Source organism: Amblyomma maculatum, chromosome 3 (genome assembly GCF_055883805.1).
Source record: "Amblyomma maculatum isolate TAMU_Amacu chromosome 3, ASM5588380v1, whole genome shotgun sequence".
NCBI classification, from domain to species: Eukaryota; Metazoa; Arthropoda; class Arachnida; order Ixodida; family Ixodidae; genus Amblyomma; species Amblyomma maculatum.
The window spans coordinates 143810921-143820873 of NC_139346.1; positions in this window are offsets into that span (position 1 = coordinate 143810921).

Below are 9953 nucleotides of genomic sequence, written 5' to 3' on the forward strand. Positions count from 1 at the left end.
TTCAAATATGACAAAAGGGATGGCAAAGTACTCTTCGATATGTTAGTCCGGTTGTCGTGCGCCGTTGCCGCCTTCTAGTGCTTGTTGGTGTTGTTGTTGTGGCTGTAGGAAGAAGGAAAAGAAAATACACGGGACTGCTACTGGCTCTGTAGCCGAGCCACCTCCGCTGCCTCGTGCGGACAGAAGAGGAAATAGAGAAGAAAGAAAAAGAAGAGGGCTACTGCTTGATTAGTTCTACTTATTCACCTGAGTTCCTTAGTTTTAGAGCATATGCTCAGCTGCTGCAATGTTTTATGCTTCACTGGTCCATGCAAACTGAGTACTGTGCATGCGTCAGTTCCATCCACACCTCCGCACAGCTGCGGCAAAAAAAAAAAAATTGAAACCACTGGCTTACTGTATATTGAACCCCTGCCAGAACGAAGAAAGCTTCCATGCTCAGGAACGAAAGCATAATGCTGCAGCCGCTTTTTTTTTTTTGTTTTTCGCCTTGTCCTGTTCGTTCAAAAAGAAGAGTACACTGCCGTAAAAATATACTAGCTGGCTGATTTATTATGGGGTTTCGCGTTCCAAAGCGACTGAGGTTATGGAAGACTCCGTGGTGGAGGCCTCCGGAATTGTATAACATCGCGGTTTTTTAATATTTACTGACTTACACCTTGTCGTGCTTTTCGCATCCATCGAAAAGCGGCCGCAGTGGCTGGGATTAGTTTTAACAGAGCAGCAAACAACGTTTTGCTGAAATTTCCTTCTTTAAGTCATTATTTAACTGACAGGTCGAGATTCGGTGTCTTTTACTTCGCTGTGTGCAGGTATCAACGCAATAGGCGGGTAAATTTAATTTTACAACACGAGTTTGATGGCACCCTCCCAATAAGCTGCTGACATCGTGGGCAATGCAGCAAGCACAGTGGCTTCATGCTAGCTTATCGCCCGCTTAATAATTCTCGGTACCGCAGCGGAGTGCTGTCGGTTTAGGAAAAGTCTCCTATAAAGGCGACAAACGTAAATAAGCGGCACGAAAGAAGCGACCTGAAAAGCAGTATCATTCTCAGAAGAAAATGTTGCAATTCTGCCATTCAACTTCCTTTCAAAAGTTATTTGACTCGCTGCAGCACTACTTAGACCAATAATGAAAAACAGAAAAGGCAAATATAGATGGAGTAGCCCCGCCGGGGTGGCACCGTGGTTAGAGCGCTCGACTACTGTGCCCAAGGACGCGGGATCGAATCCCGGCCTCGGCGCCCGCTTTTCGATGGAGCAGAAAAGTTAGGTGCCCGTGTGCTTTGTGATCTTAGTGCACGTTAAAGTACCCCAGATAGTCGAAATTTCTGGAGTCCTCCACTACGGCGTCTCTCACAGCCTGAGTGGCTTTGTAATGTTAAACCCCAAAATCAATCAATCAATATATGGAGTGCGTCTGCCGCCTGAGTTAGGCGAGCTCGAGGGACAACAGGGGTTCCTCAGATCGCACATTAGTTTTTGCGAACAATTTTCACTGAGATTATACATATCGTAGACTTCAAGTTGTTGCTGACTTTTTCCACCTTCAGAGATTTGTTCCGCCCTGCAGAGATATTAAATAAAGTCATATTCCGTGTTTCAAGAGCCACAAAATGTGAGCGTAAAGACCACAGAAATAAAACGACAGGCCTTGCTTGCTTGTGTGAATGAGTAGATAAAGAAGAAAGGGGTGTGCATGGGCCTACATTTTTTTTGCAGTTGGAATAATATGGTGGGCGTTACTTCTTATGTATAAGGATATGTAAGTTAAACAAAGGCGTCCTCTTGGAAACGTTACGACCCCTATTAACATTATTCTTCTGGGTTCATAAATAGTACAATATTTGTATACCTAGGTTGTGTCGTAGAAAACATAAATGTTGTTCTGTAGACTCTTCTTTTGGGCGAGCGAATTCGAATTTTCTCAGACAGAGCCAGGCCATGGGAATTTGATTTGTTTACTTTTCACCCATTTAATATTTGCAATATTTTAACGTTTATTTTCGCAGAAAACGGTGGTTTACCATACCTACAGCACGAGACAGAAGCTGCAAAGAATAGTTGTGAAAATTGTCAAGCAGCTAATTAGTTTCCAAGTTCTCTCATCTAAAACAAAGAAAGCATGATAAGCATTGGCTTACCATATATGGTAAGAAGAATCTTTAGAAAAGGATCGCACTCACACTTGAACATAGTACATAACCCTCTGAGACAGCGCCGACGAGAAATAGTTCGCGGAAATACGTCACACAATGCGAGCGAGGAAATAAGACTTGTTTCCGCGCAGACTCCTGAGAGGAAACCATTCTTTACCACACGCACAAAGGTGGCGCGTGCTCGGTCAACTGTTCAAAGAGACTGACGGGAATCCTCCATCTCCCTATTTTGTCTGCCATTCCTGAAAACTTATATACGCGCTTCAATGGCAAACTGCAGTATCGCCGACGAAATTCTATCCATGCGCCGACAACCAAATCATCCTATTTTAGCTGTCAGTATCGGCATGCAGTTGAAGAAGTGACTTGGTTTTTCAAAGCTGGAGACAAAGGATGGCACAAGCGTTCACGCCACTTCACCATGTTTAATGTGCAAGAGCCAGACGTTCGACAAAAAAAAACGTCTACAGCTTTATTGCCTCACCGTACTAAAGAGTCGCCGCCAAATCTATTGTGATTGTGAAACGAAACAATAAATTTATAAAAATTCAAAAGAGGGTGGCGTTTTCGCCAGTTAAATTGCACTGAAAGCGGCAATATTTTAATGGAGAGTCCTATGCTGCGCATTTTCGTACTACAGTAGATTGAATTCGGACGAAAGAATTATAACCTGCTGCCAATAGTGCTGGTTTATCGACGTGTTCATCCATTGAGTAACGATAAATGCAGCAGACGTTATCAGGTGACCAAGTCTGAAGAATCCGAAGCAAAGCTAAAGAAAATTAAACACGAAAATAATAATCCTAATGAGCAAACGTGTGTAGAAGCTGCCGGTTTTGAGTGGTATCACGGCCTCAAGTGTATTACTTGTATCACGCCACATGAAAGGCATTGCCATCAATAGCAGTTCCACGCCGACCATAAATCAGAAGAAGAAAGGACAGCACGAGGCACTGAGACCTCCAACGTCAGTGACACCATTCAAAGCACCGGCCTCACCAAAGTTAGCACGCCATCTAAGCACGCACCTAACAGCACAGCACACGACCCCCAAGAAACCCTCGACATCAGTCACATCATGGTCTATAGCATTGCCTTCGATTATTCTGCAAGAGCACCAGGTACTGTCGACTTTCAGTGTATTGCAAGGTGACCAGAATGGAAAATGGCGAGCAGGTCTTAAACGTGTGACATCGTTGAAGGGCTACGATGATCCCAAGTAGCCGCATTTTTGCAGCGAACTAATTCCTTTAGTCAATCCCTCGGATCGTCCTTAAATTCTACTGAATCACCAGGAAAACATATAATAAATAAGGGATTTTTATTTCCACCTGGCAAGGTTGCGGGGGGCATTCAAACTGAAATACCGCATGTCGTGATATGCAGGCAACGTATTTGATCTGGAAATCTATGTTCCTACCAACGATCAGCTGTAGCTGCTAAAGGAGAAAGCGGCGGTCTCTCACGACATTTCAGGGAGAGGGGAGAGATAAAAGGAGGAACGTAGAAGAAAGAGAAGTGGGAGGATACATGTGGCTCAGTGGTTTGGGAGTTTACTGCTAGAGCGGAAAAATGTAAACCTAAAAAGTGTTGGCAAAGCAAATAACATAGGAGATGGTTGTACGTGGCACTAATAAATGTTTTGTAGTCATTTAATTTATTTCAGCTTAGAAGTTGGTACGCTGACATTCCTGTTCGAGGCTGAAGATGGCCGAATGTCATCATTTGAGAAGTGGTTTACGCTGGTAGATCTGCTAAAGTTGACGTTTAAAAACACGATGCTTCATGCCCATCACACATGTGCGTTGCTTTCCTACAGCGCGAGAGCTTTGAGCAGAATATTTGAAATGCGAATTCGGCGTTTTCATGACTTTCGTGTGTTCTTATTTATCTGGATACAACGGCGTAGTTGAAAACACGCGAAACAAAAAGCTTGAAGCCAGAATGATTATATTTATGTCCATACTATTGAGATTTGACGTACTTGGCCTCTCATATACCCCTGTAATAAGGGTACGCTTCGCATTGATAATTTCTTGGAGCGGACCTCTAGCGCCCGCCTAATACCCACCGGTTTTTATTGCGAGCCAGAGTTTCCACTGCCTATGGCGTGTTTTTCTGCCCTAACAGTCGTGCAAACCAACATAAAGAGTAGTAGAGCTACAAGTAAGCTTTACCGCACGAAGAGGAATTGAGCTCATTGGTGGCCGGAGGAGTTTCTGTTCCTTAAGTGCAACATCTTGGCCCAAGTGGCATGGTGCTTTGAGCGTATTTCATTGTTTGAGAAAGAAATCGCCCCCCACTGATGTTGACGAAGTGCGAATCTGTATTATTGTTTCTTCATTTTATATACACCCAGACATTGCCTTCTTTCGGGTCCCATCGGGCGTTTGATCACAACCTAATTTGCGGCATGAAGTATTGGTGTTTCTGCAGATTTCGGTTGTTTAGGCAAGAAGACACCTTTAAAATCCGATTCAATGTGATATTTATAGCAAAACGCCGCATTACTTTGCATGAAATAAAATGCGCGTTCGTAATAACATGTTATAATGCTGTACAGAAATGGCCGTTGCGCTCTCTCAATTGGCGAAAACAAATGTACTGCCATGACGCTAATTTTGAATATTGGTCCCAAAGATTGATAACGAGCGGCATCACTTTACTGTCCCTAGATATCCATGACGCAGGATAACCTAATAGATTGTTCGGCATTTACGCAGCCGTCTTCCTTAAACCGTGACGGGCAAAAAAAGCAGGTAAGTACAGCTGATGAACGTAAAGTAAGGAGCGCGTAAGTTCACCATTGGAGCCTGGGTCTACTGCTGAAAAGTGTAAATTCCCATTGATCCATTCACATATTCACCACCATAGGTGTGGTGTCTGCTATTGTATTGAATTTTCAACTGTTTTACATTGCCGAGCTTTTTTTTTCTTCAATTTTGAAACGTTCTCATAATGGAGAATTTTACATGCTGACTCTCAAATCGTCTCCGCGGCAAGATGCTGGGCTTCGCTGCGCGTGCAGCAAATGGAGGCCCTGCATTCCAGAGAATAGATATGCGGCTGTGCTCGGGGTCCCCGTTTCCTAGAATGAGCCGCAATCCAGACTGCCGCCGTCTTCTTCCTTCACGGCTCCCCTTCAAGTCTTCTCTTGCTTACCGAATCCCATTTCGCCTCTTTGAATGTGGTCTCCCACATAGCACACATCGATTTTGAGCGCTTGTTTTTCTAGAAAACAGTTCTCTCTGTGCATCCCTCCCTTTCACCTTCTTTCTTGTTACAGATATTAGGGATTTTCATTTCGTCGGGCAAGTCCTCGACGTGCATTCCGGGCCACTCAGTGTCTATTTTCGCCTTCAGTTTTCCCATTTTATTCCGTTAGATCCCAGCTACTTTGCGGGAAGTCTCTTCGGCTTTGGACTAGGAGTCGTTCGTTGCACTGTGAGCTTCTTATAGCAAATTCACAGGGCCCACGTGTCAAGTCTAGTGTTTCGCATTCCAGATGTTCACTTGGATTTATTTTAGAGTAACGCTGACAACTATTACACGGAGGGCTTTTAGACCAATTTACACGTTTGCTATTAACTGCTGTTGGTGACACATAATAAGAAATATTTGGCACGAGCATACCTTGCCATCGCCTCCAAGATTCGGTTCGCTGATGCTGAGATCGGTTCAACGCCTCTCCTAGACGAATGATCTTACAGCCGTCATCACCCTCAAAGCCTACCTTTCTTGGGGGAGCTATTAATCGCCGTTGCATTTTTCAGTGTGGACTGATTTATTTATAGGAAGGGAAAGGCGAGGTAGCTGTCTCACTTGTTTTCTGTGGACACCGCAACCGCGCCGTAAGGGAAGGCAGGAAGGTGGGAGTGAAAGTGGAAAGAGAGAAAGAGGAGTCGTAGTGAAGGGCTACGGAGTAATTTCGACCACCTGCCAATCAAAAGCAAACCTAATTCTATTTTCGACATTGTAAGCGTTTTAAGAGTTAAGTCTATTGTGTCATTTTTGCTATCTAAATAACGTATTGCGCAGGTTCACACGAGTGTTAGTTCTTTATTGGCCCAGAGGTAACTTTGCTTTTGCGCTCACAGCGATTCTAGTTAAACTGTTTGCCGAACACTCGCTCACAGCCGTCATAATTTTGAGCCATTTGGCAGATGTACCAAATCGGTCAAAATCGCAGTTTTTGTGCAGCAACTCTTTTTCCACTTCGACAAAGAAGAAAACGTGTTTGTAGGCTCTGATGTGGCAACGTGTTCACTCAGTATGCAAACACGAAGCATTGGATGGAGATAAGATATTATGAGAGACGCATAAGTTCTGTCTTTGAGGTGATGACGTGATAGCTTATGCAAACATTCGTCATATAAAGCCTGTTCTAAACAAGCCATATGAATTTGCCTGGACGGCTTTGTAGTAGCCGGCATGATTCGCCACAAAATCACAGGAAGGTTGATTCTTACTCCAGTCTCCGACCTAAAAAATTTGGAGGGGGCGGTTTGGGCCATTAATGTGCGATGAGGCGAAAGCCTTTACAGCATGGTGGTCGTTGAGTCTTGCGCGATATTTACTGACCTGTGAATGACTGCTTACTGACATTAAGCGTCTTTTATTGATTTCACAAAGTTGGTCATTAGAGGTGTATAACTTTTATTCTTGTATGTGACTCTACGGCCTGACGCACACGCGGAAACGCATTCATGAGCCTATAGAGGTTTTCGACTTGGCATTCTTTGGCTCGCGTGTGTGGCAGTGCTCACTCATGTATGGGATTGGCGATACGGCGTCGCTGCTATCGCGGGGCGTTCTCATAGCCACGTGACATTTTGACGCAAGCCACAAGCACCTAAAGCGGATTCGACGCGCACGAACCTTCTGGGTATTTTCATCCGGCCACCACTCTTCCTCACAACGTCACCACGCCACCACCCTCCCCCATGACGTCACGTTGTTGCTAGGGTGCGCCATGAGATCAGCGGCGGCACTCACCATGGCAACCACGTTTGGCATGGAGACTTAGCAGACAAGGAGAACTGATGTAGGTTTCTCACGTGCTCTGCGTGGCTAAGTCTGCTAACATGCTCGGCTGTTGATCGTAGTAGATATTTCATTCCCTATAAAGATGATTATTTCATTAATTGATTGCGTCGTCAGTTTAGGTGACAGCCAGATTATGACAGAAACGCGACCGGGCACGCTGGCGACTCATGAACCTATAAAGGCTCTCCCCTTAATAAGCTACCAGAGTTAGAAGGTGCTCCCAACTTTCTCATATCAAGTGGTCTTGTTCAGTAGCACAAAGCGTCGAAGCAACACAGCTTAGTCATCTCAGCTGCATGATACCACGTCCCCACGCAAATTTAGTGATTAGGTCGGTCACTATGCCAACGCAAGATTGTGTGGATACCGAGACCTCTGGCGTTAACGAAATCTTCACATCGAGCTGGTCATCGCGTTTTTTATGGACCTTGTTTAGGACGACAGTGCCTAGCCTATGGTATTAGACTCACGAGCTTGAAAGTAGTCTGCTTTCTTCAAAGCATTGACACTGTTTTAGGAGCGCTTTGAGCTTGATTCATCAAAAACTACCTACTAATGATAGCAGCTGTAAAAATGTGCTATATAGTCTTCAATGACCAAAAGGTGGCCATGATCAGAGCAAGCGCAAAAGAAGAAATCACACTAGTTAGCAATTAATTAGGCATACTTATTATTGTATTGCCTACAACCTGAAGAAAAAAGAAGCGACTAAAGAACCCTTTCGAAGTCTGCAAAGAAGGAATAGGAGATTGAAGTCTTCGTCTCTGAAGATTATGAGAACGTTTTCAGTGCCAATTTTCCTCAGGCGCACATCTGTTATGTGCATTTTCGCAACAAAATGGTGTCGCACAAGAAATGTTGCCAGCATTATCGCATCCGCGCATCGCGATAACAGCGTTGTCACATTTACAACTTTTAGGCTCGCCCACATAGCTGACAGCACCTTCGTTCCAGTCTTAGAATGGCCTTATGTCGCCAATGGTCGCACGTTTAAACGCTCTCGCAGTCTGGCGCCCTTGAAAGCGCTTAAAAACTCTTTCTTCCTTCCGTTAGGCTTCGAGCACCTATTCAGCTACCGACCGATGGTTAGCGCACTCACGCAATAGGCGAGTACACTAGCGCATGTATAGTCTTTTTTTTTTTTTTTGTTAGAGAGCTCTTCGCGTCACGCAGCAAGGAAGCAAGTTTCTACTTTGTTCAAAACGCACTGGGCATTACTCCTTGCCGATTATGTGGGCTCTTCTCAGGCGTCACTTACTGCAAGATTAAAAGCATGACATGTAATGAAAAAAACATGCTTGAATAAATTATGTGAATTGCACTCAGGCGCACATTTTGTATTTATGTTAATCCTAATTTTCTCCGCAACGACAGAAGACAAAATGAGCACGAAGAAGTAATCTCTTCGTATTCTTTCTTTTATGACTGTTAGGTCTATAAAGAAAGGAAAGGCTGCGTATTTGCAACACTATAACGTTGCTTTGAAGGATATGAGGAGGAAGAAAAGAGATATGAGAAATTGGCGATATTATTGTGGGGTAAAAATCCCGACTAATATCGTTTTAACTGCTAAAACATGAAGATGTATACAGTCTATTGTGCAGTAAATCTAACTGAGGCTACATTGTTAAGCAATTCCCCTATTCATTAGGGCGCATTATGACGTACCTCGTTTACTTATCATGAAGCGCCTCTGAAGAAAATTAAGAGAAAATGAATAATATTTAAAATCAAATTCCTTATTCCCATTTATTTTAACTGCACTAAGAAATTTCTATCGTATATTAAAGGAACAACAATAGCATTTTCTGCCTCTCTTAATAAGTTTATTTCTCACGCACAGCTGTGAACAGTGCAAGTCAAATGTAAACGCTCGCAAACTGAACATTTCAAGAATTATAAAACTCAGTTTTTCCTTGCACATTGTCGTTGAAGTGCAGGAAGCTTGTAAATAATAATGATAATCATGAACTTGAAAACCTACGCCAACGAATATATTATGCACGTAAACTATATTTAAAACCCACTGTGTCATTCTATATGGCAAGAACAAATATTCAGCTCAACCCGGGTATACGTTTTTACAATAAGTCACAAGGTGGGGCTGCATTTACTTACATCATTGTGCCGGGCGCCCAACTGCTTCAGTTGTAATGTCATCAGGTTTCATGTGATATCCATAAACACATAATTTACTTCCAGGCCCATCCTCAGTATTCCTTCAAATCAGATGGCGCATCTAGAAGTTTTCTGTCGCGACCAGAAAACTCGTAGCGCCAGATTTATTCTCCTAATACCAGGTCTACTACTTCTAAGCGCTGGACTTCCACACGTTGAAGCAGGAGATGGGAGTGAAACGATCAAGGACTTCCGACAAGATAAAATTATTGGAGCCATGACGGCTCTCCTTCTCATACGCTTGTATAACTTCCGGTTCAATATCCAGAACGATCATACGGCGAGTCGCACACATACTATACGCTTGAGCTCAGACAACGAAAATTTGAAAAGAGGGCAGCTCGGTAACGTTACGCCCCTTGGCATTATGGCAATTTTATTCTCAGCTCGGAGCCGAAGCAGCGCGCACTCATGTAATCAACTTCAGGTTACGATCTTCGCTGAATAACGATAAGCCAGGAAGTGAGGCAATAACGAAGAGCGCTCTAATACTTAGTTTGACGATCGGAAACGATTTCGCCACCAGGAGGTCGACATTCCCGATATGATTCCCTCTTCAAAGTCAGCGTG